This window comes from Staurois parvus, unplaced genomic scaffold, assembly GCF_062004578.1.
Source record: "Staurois parvus isolate SC_StPar_1 unplaced genomic scaffold, SC_StPar_1.0 ptg000729l, whole genome shotgun sequence".
In the NCBI taxonomy this organism is placed as follows: Eukaryota; Metazoa; Chordata; class Amphibia; order Anura; family Ranidae; genus Staurois; species Staurois parvus.
Window position 1 is genome coordinate 573,263 of NW_028318525.1, and position 21,458 is coordinate 594,720.

Here is a 21,458-nt window from a genome sequence, read left to right on the forward strand (position 1 = left end):
AGGGAGGCTCCACCCGATGTGTTTTGTCATAACCAGACATCTTCCGGGCTAGGAGGCAGCCATCGCGTATATATAAACCATAACCAAGCCTCGATTTGAGATAATCATGCCTCAGTTTGGATTAAACAACTGGGAATAACTCCGTGACCGGAAATGAAATATGACAGGATAGTCGCGAGCCTTGCTCATGATCACCCAAGCAGGGTGGATTTGATTTAAATCAAACGGATTTAAATCACAATTTAAATCACTAGTCAGTAAGGCTTGATTTAAATCCTAGTTTTCTACATAAAGACTAATTCTTGCTGGTATAACTTTAATATGCAAGTAGATGAAGATTTTTAGAACAACAACTTTTCATATTAGTTTTTTTATCCCCAGTTTAATAGGTTAATCATTCATATTTGGACAACTTTTCTGTTGTACTTAGGAAGGAGAAAAATCATCATTACCTTAATAATAACAATTTAAATAGATTTATTCAACTGAAACAATAACATTACAGCATATGTGATTTGCTTAAACAAACATCCATGTTTGTTAACTAATTTGGCTAAACAAAATATATATATTTTAAGAAACTTAGACTGTCAGCCCCTTCCTCCTCACACTTAGTTTCACTTTCTTCTTGTGCAGATCTATTCCACTCCAAACAATCAGAAAAATATTGTTTCTATTCACTGAACTTCTTTAAACTTAGCACTGAAGGGGTTGATTCTGTATTCATAGGTTTGTAGAAGTTAGGATTAAGGTCTTTTTCTTAACTCTGTTCATGTTATAACATTTTTGCTGTGAAGAAGAGGCATGTGATCGCTGCTGAGTCAAATTCAGTTTTGAGAACTGCAAAAGTAAACCGAGCATCTGTGATATCTTGTAGGCAGAGAAACTGCCCAATAATCTTACAAAAACCTCTGGAAGAGCATGACATTGTGAATGGATTAATGGAATTTATTTACCAAAAAAATTAAACATGTACAGCCTTATTCTACATAAATAAAAAACTAATCTTTATTTCATGATGGAATAACCTTTGTATGGTAATATATTTTCCTAAAAAAGCATTTAAATCAAAAAAATCCGATTTAAAATCAAAGAAATCCGATTTAAAAAAAAAAAAAAAATATTGATTTTTATCCACCCTGCACCCAAGCCTCCACTTCACATCTCTACCCAATGTCAAATCCTGGCCTCATTATGACAAAGAAGATAATGGCCATTTCGGACCCGGAACTAAATACAGGGCCGAACGTAAAACCGAGCCTCAATCCGTAAGGACATCGCCAATGCTCAACCTACCTCCCCACCTAGCCTCCCTCCCACTATAACCCCATCAACTCTCCCCTCCTCTGACCTCGCAACCGCCCTACCCCCCACGACATCTAACATCCCGCACACTATAACCTCCCAAACACTCCGCTCCTTCAGCCTTGCTACCACTGAGGAGGTCACTAAGGTCTTCTCAGAAGCCCGCCTCACCACTTGCCCCCTTGATCCTGTCCCCACGCAACTCCTCCGGTCACCCTCCTCCTCCATCCTACACTCCCTCACCCACATCTTCAATCTCTCCCTCTCTACTGGCGCATTCCCCTCCCCCCTAAAGCATGCGCACATCACCCCCATACTCAAACCCTCCATGGACCCCACTGACCTGAACAACCTTAGACCCATCTCCCTGCTGCCATTTACTTCCAAGCTCCTTGAGCGCTTAGTCTACAATTGCCAAAGCGCCCACCTCACTGACAACAACCTCCTCGATCCACTACAGTCTGGCTTCCATCCCCTACACTCCACCGAAACTGTCCTACTCAAAATCACTAATGACCTGCTAACCGCCAAAGCTAATGGCAACTACTCAGTCCTCTTGCTCCTTGACCTCTCCGCAGCCTTTGACACAGTTGACCACCCCCTCAATAAACTACACTCCCTCATATCAGAGACTCCGCTCTCTCCTGGCTCTCCTATCTATCCCAACGCTCCTTCAGTGTTACCTATAACGCTGCCACCTCCCCCTCACTGTCCTCAGGCCCCTTCTCTTCTCCATCTACACCTCCTCCCTCGGCAACCTGATATACTCCCACGGCTTCAACTATCACCTCTACACCGATGACACACAAATTTACCTCTCCACTCCTCCAGTCTCCACCGGTATCACCCACCTACTGAACGACAGACTGGATGTCGCTCCATTTCCTCAAATTGAACCTTTCCAAAACTGAGCTCCTGATTTTCCCCCCAGCCCGCACCCCCCCTTCTCCATCACGACCAACAACGCCACCATCAGTCCCACCCCTCAAGCCAAAGTCCTAGGTGCACTCTAGATTCAAACCTGTCCTTCCAACCCCATGTCCAATCGTTGGCAAACTCATGCAGGCTCCACCACCGCAACATCTCCAAAACATGTACGTTCCTAATCCCAGACACTACTAAACTAGTTCACTCCCTTATTATCTCACGTCTGGACTACTGCAACTCCCTTCTCACTGGCCTACCTCATCACAGACTATCCCCGCTTCAGTCTATCCTGAACTCAGCGGCTAGACTCATCCACCTTACCAACCGCTCCACTTCTGCCACCCCCCTCTGTCATTCCCGCATTAAATTCAAACTACTAACACAGACATACAAAGCCATTCATAATGCTGCCCCAAACTACCTCACCAACCTGATACATAATTACCACCAAACCCGTACTCTTCACTCCTCACAAGACCTCCTACTTTCTAGCTCCCTGGTCTCCACCTCCCACGCCCGACTGCAGGACTTCCCCCATCCTCTGGAACTCACTACCCCAATCCATCAGATTGTCATCTACCCTCCTCACCTTTAGGGGCACCCTGAAAACCCATCTCTTCAGGGAAGCCTACCCCGCCCTCACCTAACAGCCAATCTCCTCCACTCCTCCTACCACTCCATCCCCCACAGCCACTTTCTCCTATACCACTATCCCCTCCCTCCTAGATTGTAAGCTCGAAAGAGCAGGGCCCTGGACCCGTTCGTGTTTTGTTACTGTATTGTAACATGTTCTCTCCCCCACTATAATGTACAGCGCTGAGCAAACCTTTTAGCGCTATATAAATACTGTATAATAATAAATCCAAATCATCTATAAGTAAACCAAATAGAATACCACATCTAAAACAATTTATAAGTATACATATACAATAAATATGAATGTCTAGTCCAGCTCATATTTGAGCCATCTAATAGAGCTCCCTAGTGGCCGGAGATCCACAACAAAACCAAATAAAATTAAAAACAAAATTAGCAATCTCTATACATCTTTAAATCAAGTCTAGTCTACTGCAGGGGGGGGGGGGGGGGGGGGATATCAACTAATACCTATGCATTATTGATAAAAGCATTTATGTCCCAATCCATATTTAACCCATAAAGGTACATAACGGGTTAAGAGAAGGCTTATTTGATTCCACTAGCACCAGTTATTTATTATTTGCCCAAGGTTCATAAGGATATAGAGAATCTTCCGGGGCGGCCAATAGTGAGTGGAATTGACTCCATTACCTTGAGAATAGGAAGATGTATAGATAATTTTCTTCAGCCTATAGTAAAGAATATTCCTTTGTTCCCTATGTAGGATAATGACATATTTTGTATCCTTAGGATACAAACTGAGGATGTTTGGATGGTCAAAGCATAAGTGGCATCACTACACTATTATACCACATAATTTGGGTTTAGAAGCTGTATTTGAATAATGGGTCAGACCATTCCATACTACAGAAAGAACTTATCATGGAGTTATTAAAATATGCAGTGTCCCATAACTATTTTTGGTTTGGGGGTCAATACTATCTTCAGAAGAGCGGAGTTTTGATGGGGGCTAAATATGTCCCCAGCCTGGTTAACTTTTTTATGGCCAGGTGGGAGGAGGATGTCGGTGTGAGACGCCCAGAACAATTAATTTTGTGGGCTAGGTACAGCAACGACATCATCCTCCTTTGGGATGGGTCATTGCAATCCCTACATGATTTGTTCTCATTGAACATGAATGAAAGAGGAATTAAGTTGGAGTATGAGGCTAGTCAAACTAAGATGCACGTCTTGGATTTAAAGATAACCAGGGATGGGAATGGTTTTGCTAAATTTACATTCTTTAAATCCACCAATCTCAATCCTGATATTCCGACAGATAGTGGTCATTACAAGCCCTGGTTGAGGTCCATTCCACAAAGTAAATTTTTATGAATTAGGAGGAACTGCACTAACATTAGTGATTATTCTAGTCAGGCTGACATTTTAAAAAGAATAGATTTTTAGAAAAAGGATGTATGGCTGATAGATAAGATGCAGATATAAGGCAGGTTCAGGATTTAAATAGGGAGGACTTTGTAAAAGACAAGGCTACATGGACTAAAAGCAGATTTTCATACGCTTTGGTCACCACATTCTACCCAACATCATTCTATTAAGAGAATTTTAGCAAAACACTGGCATATTGTGCAATGATACGGTAATAGGACCTATTGCCCTGTAAGCCACAAGTGATTTTAAGAGGTATTCCATCATTGCGCAATAGGATTTCTCTGAATATATACAATCCCCCTAGCCTAGACAATTACATGATTTTCAGGAGCTCACTGGTTTTAAAAAATGTAAAAAGTGTACCAGATTAACATTTGTTCACATAGCAGTGTCAAGTCTTTTGTGGCAACAGCCACTTCTAGAGATCATTGTTAAATCTTTCATCACATGTGCCACCTCCAATTCGGTTTATCTTTTGCAATGCCCTTGTGGCCTTCAGTATAAAATCGAAAGGACAGCCCATGCTCTCCAAGTAAGACTGGGTGAACATACAGGGAACATTAGGAGAGGTTTTAGGGGCACAATGTCAAGACACTATGCCACCGTCTACAATAAGGATCCTAGTGGCACTTTTTAGGTATTGACAAGTTCATCCCACATTGGAAGTTTCTGTCCTAGTAGCACTTCCTCGCCAAACTCGAGACCAGATGGATCCATAGTGTGAAATGTTACATACCATATGTGTTAAATGCAGATTGGGACATAAAAGCTTTTAGCAATAAATGTGTAGGTATTAGTGGATATTTTTTTTTTTTTTTTTTTATTCCTCCCCCTTCCCTTCCTGCAGTAGACTATATTTGATTTAATGCATAGAGCTTAGGTTATGCTAATATTTTGTTTTTAATATTTAATTTTATTGGGTTTTGTTGTTGGATGCCTGGTTTGGCCACTAGGGGGCTGTATTAGATGGCTTGAATATGAGCTGGACCAGACATTAATATTTATTATTCAATTTTTGTATATGTATACTTATAAATTGTTTTAGATGTGGTATTCCATTTTGTGTACTTCTAGATTATTTGGATTTATTATGAGGCTTGGTTTTGCAATCGGCCCAGTCTTTAGTTCCAGGTTCGAAATTGCCATTGAGGTCTTCATTGTCATAACGAGGCATGGATTTGACCTTGGGTATAGATCTAAAGGAGAGTCTTAGGTGATCATGAGCAAGGCTCCCGACTATGCGGTCAGATTTTATTTCAGGTCACGGGTTTATTCCTGGCCATGTAATCCAAATTGAGGCATCTCAAATTGAGCCTTGGTTATGGTCTATATATACACATGCGATGGAGGGCAGTCTCCTGGCCCTGGAAGATGTCTGGTTATGATGAAACGCATCGGCGGAGCCTCCCTTTGTGACATCGTATAAGAGGAATTGTTTATGATCTTTGCTGTTTGAGGATTTCTACATATGCTCGAGATTTTAAACTAAGTGTGATTCTTTCCTTTAATAAATGGTTTGCAAACTGTCCACACTATGAGAGGCATTTTTTTATTTTTGCATGGTTATAAACTAACCCCAAGCAATTGGGATGTTTAAAAGCAGACACGTGTGGTTCAGTTTAGGGCATGTCAAAAGGATCTGGTAAGCCTCCAATTTGTTGTCACAGTGGTGACATTGGTGAACACACAAGTTTGATTATTCACATAAGGAAGGAAAATGGGACGGTTTCACATATACGATTGCCATTTTACACTTTGACCATTATTGTAAACTTTATTCTTTGGTTATTGGGCTATTTTAGAGCACTAATATCTATTGTAAAATTTTACATTAATAATCATTTAAATATTTGAGAACACACAGCGCAACACCAGTTATATATGTTTGCATGTTTAGCACGTTTGTGATTTTTGTTATGTGATCACACTAGTACAGTCTCAGAAAAATGTAGGAATAGTTATTTTGGCTTGGTCCATTCTTGAATTTTATAGCAGACTCTTCACTGTGCAACTTCCATCCCCCTTCACAAGCACACCCTCTAAACTTTAATACCAATTCTTAAAGGGAAAATGTATCTCTTCCTGCATAGAACTGTGGCTTTAAAGTACAGGCAATGCTTTTTGGCCATTTTTCTCTTTGGGGTCACAGGAGTGCCCTTTTCCTGCAACCGTGACCCAGATGAGTTAATGTCAGAGTCCACCAGGACGCCTGATCAGCAGCTGGCTTAGAGAGCCAAGAGCCTGAGCCAGCTGCTCCCGCCCCCTCCGCAGCCGGAACTCCAGTGAGTGCTGGAGGGGCAGAGCAGACAGACTGACAAGTCACTGGCTCACTGAAGAGAGAACTGAGTGATGAGAGGTCAAAAGACAGCAAAACAAAAACACTGGAGATCTACCCCTTTCAAATATGTTTTTTTTTCCCCAAATGATAATGTAGCTGAAATCTGTACTAACATGAAGCAAGGGGGATCCAATATGGATATAGATAGTATTAAAAAGCACAGAGGATCTAAACCTTCCCTACTCAACCCAAGACGTATGTCATTTTGGCCGAGTGGGTCTTTAACTCCAACAGTGGATTCCTTATTGGTTAAATATTTAAAAAAATAGATCTATTTGCCACTCAAACAATTCACCTCCACAGTAACTGATCTATAACCTGGATTTCCCTCTGATTTACATACTAAACCTGCCTCTTAAAATAGAATAAAAACTCAGGAGAGGTAAAGTCAATTAAATGTCCCCTATGTTGAGGTCTAAAGTGAAAGGTTTGCTTTGAATGGCTTTAGCCTAACTGAGCCAGTAGTAACTGCTAACTCTTGTTTACACTGCACTGTCTATTTTAGGATGAAAGTGTAGAACACAAGTTTAAAAATATCCACAGTTGTCATTTTTACACGGTCCGATCTTCTCTGCAAACAGAAAAGGACATGTCACTTGCAGAGACTAAATATACAGTAGTTGAGACTACAGCATGATAAACAACTCGAGTTGTAGCACATCTAACTACTCAGCAGCTTTGATTTATTTTGCACTAGAGCAGTACGTGAAAAATAGATTTCTAACCAGACATCACAGTCAACGTTACTTTCATTTAATTACATAAACTGTAGATTACTAAACCTCAAAGTACAAATTAGGAAATGTAAATTCACTGTCCCTGGTCTTGTACAGGGCTGGGCCCACAGACAAACAGGGAAATTCCCAACACCCTAAACTGTTGACATCGGGGGGAGGGGGGGGGGGGGGTAGTGATTTCTTTTTTTTTTAAACATTTGCCCTCCAGAGGATTTCATCAGGCTGTCAGTGGATTGCCAAGAAGCTGAGCCATCCGGCAGTCTGGGATCTTTCCTGGGCCAGGACCGGTTGAATGAGGTCAGCCGAATGCAGACTTTAACCCACTGTTGGCTGAAAACAGGACAAAAGGCGTGCAAAGCACAGTGCGCTCCGGTGACCCATATGAAAAGTATATTAAAAAGAGCTTTTGGCCATGCTTCTCAGTAGATTACTACCCAGGTCTGAAAGGAGAACCTTTGCCTCCATGCAGGAGCTTTTTGGAATAAAAACTGGTCACTGCACTCTCCCCTTGTACAGGGTAACTGGTATGGTCTCTGCCCACTCCTGCAGTGTTCAACAGGTAGTGTCATGTTTCACATGACTGTCATATTGACTTTAGTTTAGCTAATGTTGCATAGATAGCCCTCCCCCTCTCCCAGAGATGCATTGCAGTAAGCCTCATGGCATGGAGCAGGAAACGGCATGTTCTTTTTGACCTATGGAATTTCATTGTTGAAAGATTCTCTCAGTTTATGGAATAAACTTCTCAAGATCTACAAGATGTCATTCTCATTGAGTCGCTGACTGTGGTATCCAGAGGTTGAAGTTATCACTATCTCATCACAACTGTAAATTACAGAGATCACACTATCAATGCTGAGATTGGAGCCAACGGAACAGGTAGCCTGAAGTGGATGTAGGCTGCTGGGTTTCCCCTACAGTTCTGCTCTCTGCACAGATTATGTACAGAACAGTGATGTCACTGCTATTTGTATGCACCAAATGCCTTTTGCAAAACCAGATATTGCCTTTTACAAAGTGAGTTTATATCCTTTGTGGCTATTGAGGCATTTCTTGCATTAAAGTAAAAATATTTTCTATTTCTCTACATGGCTGCATCGCTTCTCCCCTCTCTTCCTCTTCATACAGCCATTGGCTCCTGCTGCTGTAAATCAAATGCAGTGGGGGACCACGAAGATACTGTATGCCTCCATAGCAAGCGGCTTGCTCTGAGGACACACAAACAAGGAAGATGGGGGCCACTCTGTGCAATACCACTGCACAGAGCAGGTAAGTAAAACATGTTTGTTATTTTAATAAAAAATAAAATGACTTTAGTAACACTTTTAAAAAGGCAGTCATGTGCATTAACCGCTTCACACCTAAGGGTAAAACAAATCTCAATGCCCAAGCACAATTCTGCACCGTTGACATGTGTTCGTAAAACTGTACATATCATCACAACTACTTTGTACATCCAGGTGAATTATACCACGTTTTTTTCAGGACAAAATTGGGCTTTCATTTGGTGCTAAATGGTAATGGAAATCTCCTGATTTTTTTTATTAATCAAAGAAAAACTGGCCCAAAATAGTAAAAAAAAAAAAAAAAAAAAAAATTATATATATCTATCTATATCTATCTTTTATTTAGCTGTGTTTCTTGTTACTACCATAACCTACCAAAGAACAACCCAAAATAAAATTCTCTAGCTCTTGACGATCGCAATACCATATATGTGTATGTTATTTGTGGTTTGTACCCGTAGTACAGCCCAGAACAATGGTGCACATTTGGTTTGTCTTTTTTACCTAAAAACACACAGACACCATTTTTTTTTTTTGTTTTGTTTTTTTAAATCCTGACCTTTGACCCAAACACTAACCCTGGCACTGAACTAGATCAAAACTTGATCTAGGTATTTCTTTATTTTTTTTAACAAACATTTTTTTTTCTCTATGCCTGGAGTTAGAGATACAATGCATCTCTCTCCTCCATTCATAGACAGAGAAAACAAGGGGGCTTAGCTGCACAGTGCCTCATCACTGTGATAGACAATCAGATGCTATCAGAGCGATCATGTGACCCAGAATTGGGAGTCCCGGGTCCCGATCGTTAGAACGGGGACCCGGTGCTCTCAGTGACACTTTGTGCGGTCTTTGCACTGGGAGCGCGCCGTACTCCCAGCAGAAAGACAAGTATGCAAATGTACAGCCCCACGGAAAAACGCCCAGTTCTGTGAGGCCGCATATTTATTTATTTCAGGTACTTTTAAAGCGCTGTCAATTTCCGCAGCGCTTTACACATATATATTGTACATTCACATCAGTCCCTAACCCTCAAGGGGCGTACAATCTAAGTTCCCTAGCTCACATTCATACACATACTAGGGACAATTTAGACAGGATCCAATTAACCTACCAGCATGTCTTTGGAGTGTGGGAGGAAACCGGAGTACCTGGAGGACACCCACGCAGGCACAGGGAGAACATGCAAACTCCAGGCAGGTGGTGCCGTGGCTGGGAGTCGAACCAACGACCCTAGTGCTGTCAGATGGAAGTGCTAACCATTCAGCCACTGTGCTGCCATATTTGTGTTACGTCGGCATCAAGGGGTTAAAAAACTTTGGGCAAAAAGTTAAAAACACAGTTGAACTACACACATGTGAACAGTTTTACCCAAAATAGCACATAAAATTAACTTCATCTATCAATTTGTGATCATCTGTCAATCTTTTTATTTGAACTTGCGGCTATTGCATTTAGGCAACGCTGGCTGCCTGAACACTGGAACAGTTCCAGCATCCGATATTATGCAGTCACTGTTTGGCTGTTCATTTTCAACCTGGCTCAATCGATTTTTAGGATAGTCAAAGCAGGTGGTTTTTACAAGTCAAATGTCAACTGAATTCAAGCTGTCTATGGGGAGCTTAAGGAAAAAAAAAAAAAAAGGCACCTTTAAAAACGCTTGGCAATAATCTCCAGATGTCATTAACTTTATTCTTTGCTTATCTTATCCCCCCCCCCCCTCTTTTGCTTCCTAGTCTTCTCAGAGCAGCCATTTTATACTAAGGGCTGGTTCACACCAGATGCAGTCCAGTGCCTTTTTAAATCTGCATCAAAAAGCATGCATAGTGTTGTCCATGTATTTCAACATCCCTAGTTTAACCAGTGTAGTGTGTTCCAGTGCAGTCAACAAAAGCAAAACATGCTGCATTTTTTTCTGTATGGACCACATATGCAATGCATCAAAATGCACTGGAAAGCATATACAAATGTACCAAAACCTCACTAGAATTAATGTTTTAAACAGAAAAAAAAAAAAAACCAAAACCAACAACACAAACGCATCAAAAACACATGTAAAACTGCATCCCGAACACAAACTGTGGTATGAAACAGTCTTAAAAGTGGTTCCAAAGGCTTAAAAAGGTATTTTTTACCTTCCTGCATTTTATGAATGAAGGTAAAAAACCTTTTCTGTTCAGCATCCCCTTAGCCCCCCAATACTCACCTAAGCTCCCTCTCGATCCAGCAATGCGCCCTGGAGTCTCAGCTCTCCTGGGACTCACTCATTGGCTGAGACAGCAGCAGGAGCCATTGGTTATTGCTGGTGTCAATCACAGCCAGTGAGCCAATGAGGAAAGAGCAGGGGTGGGGACAAACCACTGCTCAGTGTGTATGGACACAGAGCAGTGGCCTGGGAACACACCTGCTTGGGTGCCCCCATAGCAAGCTGCTTCCTGTGGGAGCACCCAACAGGAGGAAGGTGCCAGGAGCACTGGCAGGGGACCCGAGAAGAGGAGGATCCGGGCTGCTCTGTGCAAAACCACTACACAGAGCAGCTAAGTATAGACTTTAACATTTAAGCCTTTAGTATCACTTTAAGGGCAGATAAATCCATCTCTCTTTACATCCGGAACGGTCTAGAACTCTGGAAATTTCTCCTGGAACATGTGACAAGAAGTTCCCAGGATGCAGCTGTGAGGTCCTGGTTACCTCATTAGTGCTATAAAAAAAAAACAAAAAACACAGAAGTGGAAAAGCAGTTAATTGTAAGTAGTGTTTATCCACCTGACCTCCGGAAAGGTTTTACCCCCATTATGACCAGGGCAGTTTTTGTGCTATTCAGCACTGTACTACTTTAATTAGCCAATTGCAGTCATGCAACAATGTAACCAAATTAATTTTTTTTTACTTTTCCACAGAAATATTACTTTTGGTGATAAATAACCACCACTGGGTTTTTTTGCAATATAAAATGAAAATTAAAAAAATGTAGAACATTTAAAACAAAAAAAAAAAAAAAAAAAAAAACTTTGTTTGTTATAAAATTTAGCAAATCTTTCTTCACAAACCTAGGCATAGATGTAGTCTGTATATTTATTCTTTGTAAAAAAAAGGTAGTCTACACACTATGGTGTATAAATGAAAATTGATCAGTTCTGATGAACCTGTCCATGTCATTTCTTGAGGTCCTAAAAAGGCAAGGACAGCAAAAATAATCCCCAAATTACCCCTTTTTGGAAAGGAGAAAGTCCAAAGTATTTAGTAAGAGACATGGTGACCTATTTAAAGTTGTACTTTATGGTCACAATTTTTTGGAAAATAATAATTTTTTTTTTTCTTTTTTAAACTGGTGCCACACGCATCATTATGTGACTGGACTGGCAGTGATCAGGGATATTCACTGGCGACAGGGTGTAAACATTTTGCTTACATCTGACTGCTATTACATGATACCTCTGGCCGCTGTATTGAGCGCAGTGATACAGGGGGCATTTCCTTAAGTCGCAGCTCCTGCAGCTTCCCCTCGCTCACTGTAAGTTTATGGGGGGCGGGTGGCAAGTGGTTCATGAATAACACATTTATTAGCATGCAAAGCTACATGCTGCTGTGATTTTTTTTAGTGAAAAGAGTCAGCTTTAAAGAATGGAGATGATGGCACTCTGTTACAGCTAAAGTGTAGGTCTTGAAATGCTACAAGCAGAGAAAGATACGGTTGGTCTGCCAACATATTGTTTTTCTGCTCTGAAATACCAGTCAGCGTAGTCATCAATGTCTGATGGACTACAGAACTTTTGCCTATCCCCCACCCCTTTCTGCTTCATTCCATATATCTCATGAATTTCTCAGTCAGTAGGACATGCTGCTGTCTTGACTTCCAAGAGCCTTCCCATAAACTAAAAGGAGTAGGGAAAGGGCTCTTCGAATCTGTACCCCTGAGGGGTGTACCTGCATTAATAGAACCAACCCTAACAGCAGCTGTCACTTCAAGACTTTTAGAAGCCTGGTGATGAGATTAAGAGGTGTAATAAAAGTAGCTTCTTGCTATAGAAGGTAAAAAGAAGAATGCTGGGAAATCAATCAGTACAACTAGAGCAGCGTGGGGGCAGTACTCACAGTAGTTTAAATAATTTAATTGCCTTTAGGATTTAAAAAATAAAAACAAATAGGAGTGCAGTAGATGACAAGATATGCTACCAGCAGGCTGTAAACACAAATAATGGGTTAGACATTGGCTGCATTTTGCACTCCTGCATATTTTTTCCTGAAAAATCAGTTATTTTCTGATGCTACTCTTACACTGAAAACATTACAGTAGCAGTTGAAGATGGATCAAAGCTTAGGAAATGCTGCTCTATCTGCTCTTTGATAAATTCAGCCATTAAGATAATGCATGAGGAAAGGTGTTTAAAACTACAGCCACTACGCTAACAATGCACAGCAAAATTGGCACCAAGGTGAGGTTTTCAATATCAAAGTGCAGGACATGGGTGTGTTGAACCAACACATGATCCCTTTTAATGATTCATGGCAGCGAGCCATGTTGCTTACTATTACAGTATGGTTTCTCAGATACCTCTTCAATTTTTTTCCTGTTTTTCTTCTATCCCTATTCTTTCATGCAGGCTTTTTGCCCAGTGCATACTTTAAAAACTCAGTACAGGTTATGAAGGCATTTGTATAATTGGGGATTTGTGATTATCTAACAAATTCATAAATTGCTTAAAGGGCTTGTAATACTCTGTACTAACTTGGTGTGCAGAGATAATTTAGGGAGGTTACCATCACACCCTTACTATTTTTTCTTTTAAATATATGAATTGTTGTGTAATTGTGTTACCATGCCCACCCGACATAGTTTGCTTCAGTCAGTCACTGTACTTGAGACTTAGAAAAGCTATGCCAGTTCTATTTAGACTGTTTGTTAAAGTGATATTACAAAAGGCAGGTTTTTTTTTTTTGGTTAAAAATAAAAAACATGTCATTCTTACCTGCTCTGTGGTTTTGCACAGAGCAGCCCTGATCCTCACCTCAAGTCTCCCCCGCTGGTGCCCCTGGTCCTTCCCTCCTGCCTAGTACCCCCATAGCAAACAGCTAGCTCTTGAGCTGCTGCTCTGTGTCCATTCCCCAGCCCCAGCTCTCTGCTCATTGGCTCACTGGCTATGACTGAAAGTAGTGGGATCTAGGAAATAAGTAGTGACAGGTTTTTATGGAGAGATATGGGGTCAATAAGATCCCACATCTCTCCTCTACAATGTAAAGCATTAGATTAAAAAAAACAAAAACAAAAAAAAAAAAAACGCAACAATGAGTGGAGGCCACCTTTCCTTCACTTATCTCTATGCCCAGTGCCAAGATCGTTCGGTGGTTTCTCAGGTAAGGCGGAGAACCACCGAGCGGCGGCAGGTCACGGCAGCAGTGGGGTTATTTTTGCCTCCTGTTTCGGTGGCTTATTTTCATAACCAGCCAAAGGCCAATAGGGGTATTTTTGGTCAAAACTTTTCGGCTGCTGAAATTTCAGTGCATCCCTAAAAACAATCTCTTGACAAGTTTACGCCATAGCTCCTGTAGTAAGCAAGTACGATTCCCCAGAAACATTCCTGTGATCCTTGCCAGGCAGCACACAGATATGTATTCTATATTTTTCAAATGCAAACAAACAAAAAAAAAAGCCTTGGGCCTCTACAACCACTTTAAGTTTAGGGATTCTGGTGGTGGGTCAGATAAATGGAAACAAGGGGAGTGCTGTGGCTGATCTCCTTCTGGAAATTCTAGATGCTAGGTCATTGACCTGCTAATCTTAATACTGGGTCATGGACCCACCCAGAGCAAGTCAGTCAGAAATCCTTACCAGTATATATTGTTCCTGGTGAAAGATATGCAAGAGTCAGCATGACAGCCAAGCAACTAGTATTTTTTTTAGAAAGTGGTCAGCAATATCTGCCTCCTTGTTGTTTGTCATGACAAGTTTCTGAACTCTGGGGTTTTTTTTTTTCCTTTTTATGCAATTTCCCTACATTGAGGCATTTACTTATAAAGAACTACTAAAGGCAAAACTTGCTTTTCATTTTGGATAGAGTAGGGAAGAGTTATATACCATTTTTGAGAATTTCCCCCAACCAAAACAGCAAGTCCAAATCCCTAAAGTGTGGGAATCCCTGGTTGTCATGAGAACTAGTTTCCCCATTGGAAGATTTCCTAGCCTCCTGTTCTAATAACCCACAATCTAGGGTTTTGACACCTGCAGTCTCCGTGGCAAAATAAGCAAGACAAAGAAGGACTGATGTGAATGTGCAATATATATGTAAAGCGCTGCATAAATTGACGGCGCTATACAAGTACCTGTAATAAAATAAATAAATGACCGACTGACCTCAATAAAAACCTGCAGGCTTTTTGAAGAAAAAAAGACCTCCTGCTCTGTATTAGGCCTCATTCACATTTGCAATGACATATATAGGTTTATAAGACTTTTAAGGATTTAAAATATTATTCACATTTAGGTAATTTTAGCTGCGTCTAGAAAAAAAAAAAAAAAATAATTGTGCTTCCACATGACTATCCTCTGAAGAGGCTGTTTAGAGTGAAACGTGTTGGGGCAGGGCAGAACACGTGACGTTATCACGCACGCTGGTGGGAATCGAGCAGTGCTCATCCTTTGTTATAGGCTTGCGACTTTCTTCCCTTTGGAAATACATTACCATATTAAAAGCTCTTGGCTTACTGCACTATGGGGGTCCCTTCTTGCTCTTACCTCCTCTTTGCTGAGCTTGTTTACACAGGATCATACCTAGATGGAGTGGCGGGTCTTAATATTTTGTGCTGTGGGACAGCAAGGTGCTTTATGGTCTCTATGTAGGAGTTTACCTTACATGTGGGTGACGTGATTTCCTGGTACCCTCTATTCCTGCTGCACTGGATGCTCTCAGTCTCACACTTTCAATTGTGTCTTCCTTTTCTTTGGTATTTTCTCCATCTTGATTTTGGACTGTTCACCAGGATATGTATCCATCTGTACGGACATTTTGCAGATTTGTTTGTTTTATTCATCTTTATTATTTTTGTTTACAATAGTGAACATTTTTAATTTATGCCTTTTTAATTTATAAAATTGTCCATATGTACATTTGTCCTTCTGCACATGTATGTATACCTTTTTATGTTCATTTATATTTTTATTTTGAGAGTGGAGTACTGGGTTATATACACTTTAACGTTTGAGTGCTTTTGAACTCATCATTGTCCATCTGCACGTGTATATACACTCTATGGTTTACTTTTATTTTGAAAGTAGCATATGGTATTACACATGCCTTAAAATTGTGCCATATGCTTAAAAGCATTCAAACATTTATATTAGTTTTCAATTTTTAGATTTTTTTTTTTTTTTTAGGTTATTGCATGTATTGGAGTTTAAACTATTATTTCCTTATAAAATATGGCATGGGTGTGGAAATAAAAAAAAAAAAAAAACCCTACTTGAACATGGACTAAATAGACATCCCAATCTACATGACAATCTACTTGTCCTGATAAAAAAATTTTTTAAACCAAAACCAGATTTAAAATCTGCTTTAAGTAATGTCTGGGGCTTTTAAAACAAAAAAGGGGCTTTATGGCAACTTAAACATTAATATTTTTAACATTGATTTTTTTGGTGACAGGTTCTCTTTTTTTGAGACATCCAGGGTGTAAAAGATACTGCTAGTCTCCCTTGTGCTCCACTGAATATAATGCAATGCACATCGCACTGCATTACATTCTTTCCCGGCCTCTGTGGCCAGGAATCTGTCGACAGGGACCTGGAAATCACTTCAGGGTCAGGACAAGAAGGGGAGGGGAGTGGACATGTCCGCCCTCCTCCCTCTATACACCGGCATACCACTGGCACCCACTGAACCAGTACAGGGCCCGCAGATGGTACTGTGGAAGCAATCAGGCAGCAGCGGTGCTTCCACCTGACAGGGGAGCCCTGCTGCTTGTCTGCAGCAGGGCTAAAGGTTAATAAAAATTACCTGACCAGCACCTGGAACTACATGTCCCAGGCATCAGGTGATATAAACTGAACATCCCTGTATGGTTTGATATATAGTTATATTATATGCACAATTGCACTTTGGGATTTTTAAAAGAGACAGCGTGCCCACTTTTCATGAAGTAGATGCTGTATGTAAAGGTGTTCCACATGCATACTAAATTACATCTAAACCAGGAGCTGACATACCCCGAAAGCTTGTCCTCAAAATTGTATGTTAGTGCAAATAAAAAAAAAGTGTCACGGACAGTACTCAATTGTTTCTATCTAAACCAGGAGAATGTAAAGCCCTGCTGCCTGCACAAGTATCCCCCCCCCCCCCTTGCTGGGAGAGTGGGTGGGTTGGGAAGAAGCACCAGGGGCAATGGATCCACAAGGAGGGGCTTTGTGCAAAACCATTACACTGAGAAAGTACGTATAAAATTTTTTTTTTTTTTTTTAGAACACTAAACCTTTAATGCTCGATCACTTGTTACAATTCATCTAAAAAAAGGCAAAGCTTATTTATTTTCAATGCAAATCCCTCAAAGTGAGAGAAATCCTATTTTAAAGCAGCTTTCACCTTTTCCATGATTTATCCTCCATTTTTGCTCTAATGGCCTCCCAAAATGTTGGCTGTACCCTCACTTTGTTCCATGAAGAGAGAGCGGACAAATGCTGTATTGTATCATGTTACACGTCACCCTAAATATGGGTGTAACAAGTTACAAAAGTGAACTTTGTTCTGAAGTTATGCCGAATTAGGATCTAAAAAGGAAAGTGTGTTAAGGTGAAAAATAAATAAAAAATTAAATTTAACAAACATGTTAAAAACTTACCTGCTGTGTGCACAGAACAGCCTTGATCCTCCTCAGATCCCTCGCTGGCACTCCTGGCCCCTTCCTCCTGCCAAGTGCTCCCAAAGCAAGCAACTTGCTATGGGGGAACCCAAGCAGGCTCGCTCCTGAGCCGCTGCTTTGTGTTCATGCACACACAGCTGCAGCTCAACCATGTCCCTTCTCCTCATTAGCTCACTAATTAGCCATTGGCTCTTGCTACTGTCTCAATCAATGAGGAGGTAGAGTCTCCAGAGAGCCAAGGCTCCAACACAAGACTAGTTGAAATTCCATCAAAGTATTATGGAGAACAAAACAACCAGACTTGCAAATACCATTTGAAGCATTTACCAGTCTTTTCAGTGGTGCAAAAACCACACATTCTAAATTTTTAATACTTCAAATAGATGACTGACGCTTAAGATTTCTCAAATATTCTTGCAGAATTCTAAATGGTCTTTGAAATATTATACAATCTTTAAATTTTTATAAAACCTGCAAAAGCCACATACGAATATAAAAATTATAGGAAGGGAAGAGGGGCTATTGCATATTTTTAAAATCACCTAGTGCTACCACAATGTTAAAAAAATCTGAAGACAATTTTACCTTTCTTGTAGTGCCAAAACTATCCTCATCACCAGATATACAGTGGGGATCGAAAGTTTGGGCACCCCAACTAAAAATTTGTATTAATGTGCATAAAGAAGCCAAGGAAAGATGGAAAAATCTCCAAAAAGGCATCAAATTACAGATTAGACATTCTTATAATATGTCAACAAAAGTTAGATTTTATTTCCATCATTTACACTTTCAAAATAACAGAAAACAAAAAAATGGCGTCTGTAAAAGTTTGGGCACCCTGCAGATTTTATAGCATGCACTGCCCCCTTTGCCAAGCTGAGACCTGCCAGTGTCATGGATTGTTCTCAATCATCGTCTGGGAAGACCAGATGATGTCAAACTCAAAGGTTTTAAATGCCCAGGACTCATCTGACCTTGCCCCAACAATCAGCACCATGGGTTCTTCTAAGCAGTTGTCTAGAAAACTGAAACTGAAAATAGTTGACGCTCACAAAGCTGGAGAAGGCTATAAGAAGATAGCAAAGCATTTTCAGATGTCAATATCCTCTGTTCGGAATGTAATTAAGAAATGGCAGTCATCAGGAACAGTGGAAGTTAAAGCAAGATCTGGAAGACCAAGAAAAAAATATCAGACAGAACGGCTCGCAGGATTGTGAGAAAAACAATTCAAAACCCACGTTTGACTGCACGATCCCCCCAGAAAGATCAGGCAGACACTGGAGTTGTGGTACACTATTCTACTATAAAGAGATACTTGTACAAATATGGTCTTCATGGAAGAGTCATCAGAAGAAAACCTTCTACGTCCTCACCACAAAAATCATCGTTTGAACTTTGCAAATGAACATATAGACAAGCCTGATACATTTTGGAAACAAGTTCTGTGGACCGATGAGGTTAAAATTGAACTTTTTGGCCGGAATGAGCAAAGGTACGTTTGGAGAAGGGGCACAGAATTTAATGAAAAGAACCTCTGTCCAACTGTTAAGCATGGGGTTGGATCAATCATGCTTTGGGGTTGTGTTGCAGCCAGTGGCACAGGGAACATCTCCCGAGTAGAAGGAAAAATGGATTCAATAAAATTTCAGCAAAATTTGGATGGTAACTTGATGCCATCTGTGAAAAAGCTGAAGTGAAAGAGAGGATGGCTTCTACAAATGGATAATGATCCTAAACACACCTCGAAATCCACGGGGGATTACATCAAGAGGCGTAAACTGAAAGTTTTGCCATGGCCTTCACAATCTCCTGACCTCAACATAATTGAAAATCTATGGATAGACCTTAAAAGAGCAGTGCGTGACAGACAGCCCAGAAATCTCAAAGAACTGGAAGACTTTTGTAAGGAAGAATGGGCAAAGATACCTCAAACAAGAACTGAAAGACTCTTGGCTGGCTACAAAAAGCGTTTACAAGCTGTGATGCTTGCCAAAGGGGGAAGTACAAGATATTAACTCTGCAGGGTGCCCAAACTTTTGCAGACACCATTTTTTGTTTTCTGTTATTTTGAAAGTGTAAATGATGGAAATAAAATCTAACTTTTGTTGACATATTATAAGAATGTCTAATCTGTAATTAGATGCCTTGTGGAGATTTTTCCATCTTTCCTTGGCTTCTTTATGCACATTAATACAAATTTTTAGCTGGGGTACCCAAACTTTCAATCCCCACTGTATGTAGTACCACAGACCATGTTAGTGCGCACTTCCGCAAAGCAGCAAAAACTATAGCACAAGTCACATTTGACAGGCAGAAGTGCCGCAAATAGCAAGCTACCGTATTTTTCGCTCCATAAGACGCACCTGACCATAAGACGCACCTAGGTTTTAGAGGCAGAAAACAGGAAAAAAAAAAAAAAAAAAAAATTCTGAACTAATGGACTGCGGACACAGTACAGGAGATGACATGGGACTGGACAGTACAGGAGATGACTGCTGACCTTTGGGGAGGGAGGGGGAGCGGGTACCTGAATTTGACAGGTACCCGCTCTTACTTCCGCAGAGTTGTTCTTTGATCTTACCTGTTCCTCTATCCAGCCGCGCGCTGTCTACCCGGCTTCTGTAGTGTGGGCGCTCGGCGGACAGCCGGATGCCCAGTGCGCATGAGCGAGAAGCGCTGCGCTTTGTGATTGGTCCGGTGGCTTCTGGGATCTGTCATGTGTCCCAGGTACTGCCTTACCATTCACAAAGAGCACCGCGTCTTGCGCATGCGCACTTGGGACCCGGCTGTCATGCACACTACAGAAGCCGGGAAGACAGCGCGCCGCTGGATAGAGGAACAGGTAAGGTCTCACTGCAGAGCTGAGCGGCCGGCCCGGTATTCTGACACGGCGGTGGTGGAAATACCGGACTGGCTGCTCCATAAGACGCACTGACATTTTCCCCCCTTTTTTTGGGGGAAAAAGCGCGTCTTATGGAGCGAAAAATACGGTAATTAAATGAGTGGGACTGTGCTGCCACCACCATGGAACCATGTGTAATGCATGTGGTTGTGGCATGGTGCTGCAATCTTTCAAGGGTTATACAGATGTCCAGGAGCAGCAAAGGAGTGGCAATGATGGCTGCACATGTAAGCGAGGCCCTAAATGCGACTATATAGGTTTAGACTTCAATCCTGAGGAAAAGGAGATTACTCATAATGATGAAGCCTAGGATGAAGTCTCTAAACAGCTGTGCCAACACCAATAAAGACCGGGAAAAACATGGATACAAATGTTAGTCCATCTCCATGGACACTGGTGACAAACAGTAGTGTGATACTAATGTCCAATAGCACAACAGACTAACCCTCTGATATGGAATGTCACTCTGAATTTCAAAGGATGCAACCAAGTAATTTGCCAGGCATATGCCAAACATCTATTCCTGATACTGCACAATGCCGGCCATCGACGGTTCGAAACTCAGCTGATTTTTCGACAAAAAAAAAAAAAAAAAAAAAAAAAAAAAAAAACACGGCCGATTTTTGCATGGTTAGTGGGTTAATTGGTCGGCCGTTTTTCGCACATTTTTTTTTCGGTCATGTTGGAAAATTCACGGCCGATTTTGACGATCAGCCAATTTTCCCGGCTATGATGGACAAATCAGCCGATCGCTTTACCGATAAAAAATCCACGCACGAGCCATGACCTGCAAGGGATAGAAGTTATGGGGTGAATTCTTACGATTTTGTCAGCCGATTTTTTTGCCGTTGGTGATAACATTGGCCGCATGAACGATTTTTTTTTTTTTTTTTTTTAAATTGGCCGATGTTCGACCCATCTATGGCCTGCATTAGTATGCCAAATAGACAAAATACAGTAAAAAAAAAAAAAAAAAAAAAGAGAACAGGAACAACTGACAACCCCTCATTTGGACAGAGATACTTCTGTGAACTACTCAGCTTGATTACAACTACAGTAACAAACCAGCAAACAACAAA

At 41.0% G+C, this 21,458-nt stretch overlaps 1 protein-coding gene across 3 annotated transcripts in view; it reads right to left on the reverse strand.

Moving 5' to 3' along the window:
- The window catches only part of FBXO34 (F-box protein 34), a 105,450-nt gene that overhangs the window by 27,160 nt on the left and 56,832 nt on the right, over window positions 1–21,458 (reverse strand). The window contains exon 2 of one of the 3 annotated variants that reach the window (XM_089653954.1): window positions 15,476–15,615. The exons of 1 other annotated variant lie outside the window; for it this stretch is intronic. The gene's annotated coding sequence lies outside the window, so the exon portion shown is untranslated. Of the gene's footprint in view, window positions 1–15,470; window positions 15,616–21,458 lie in introns of all 3 variants that reach the window. One more of the 3 variants, XM_089653953.1, reaches the window with a different exon arrangement.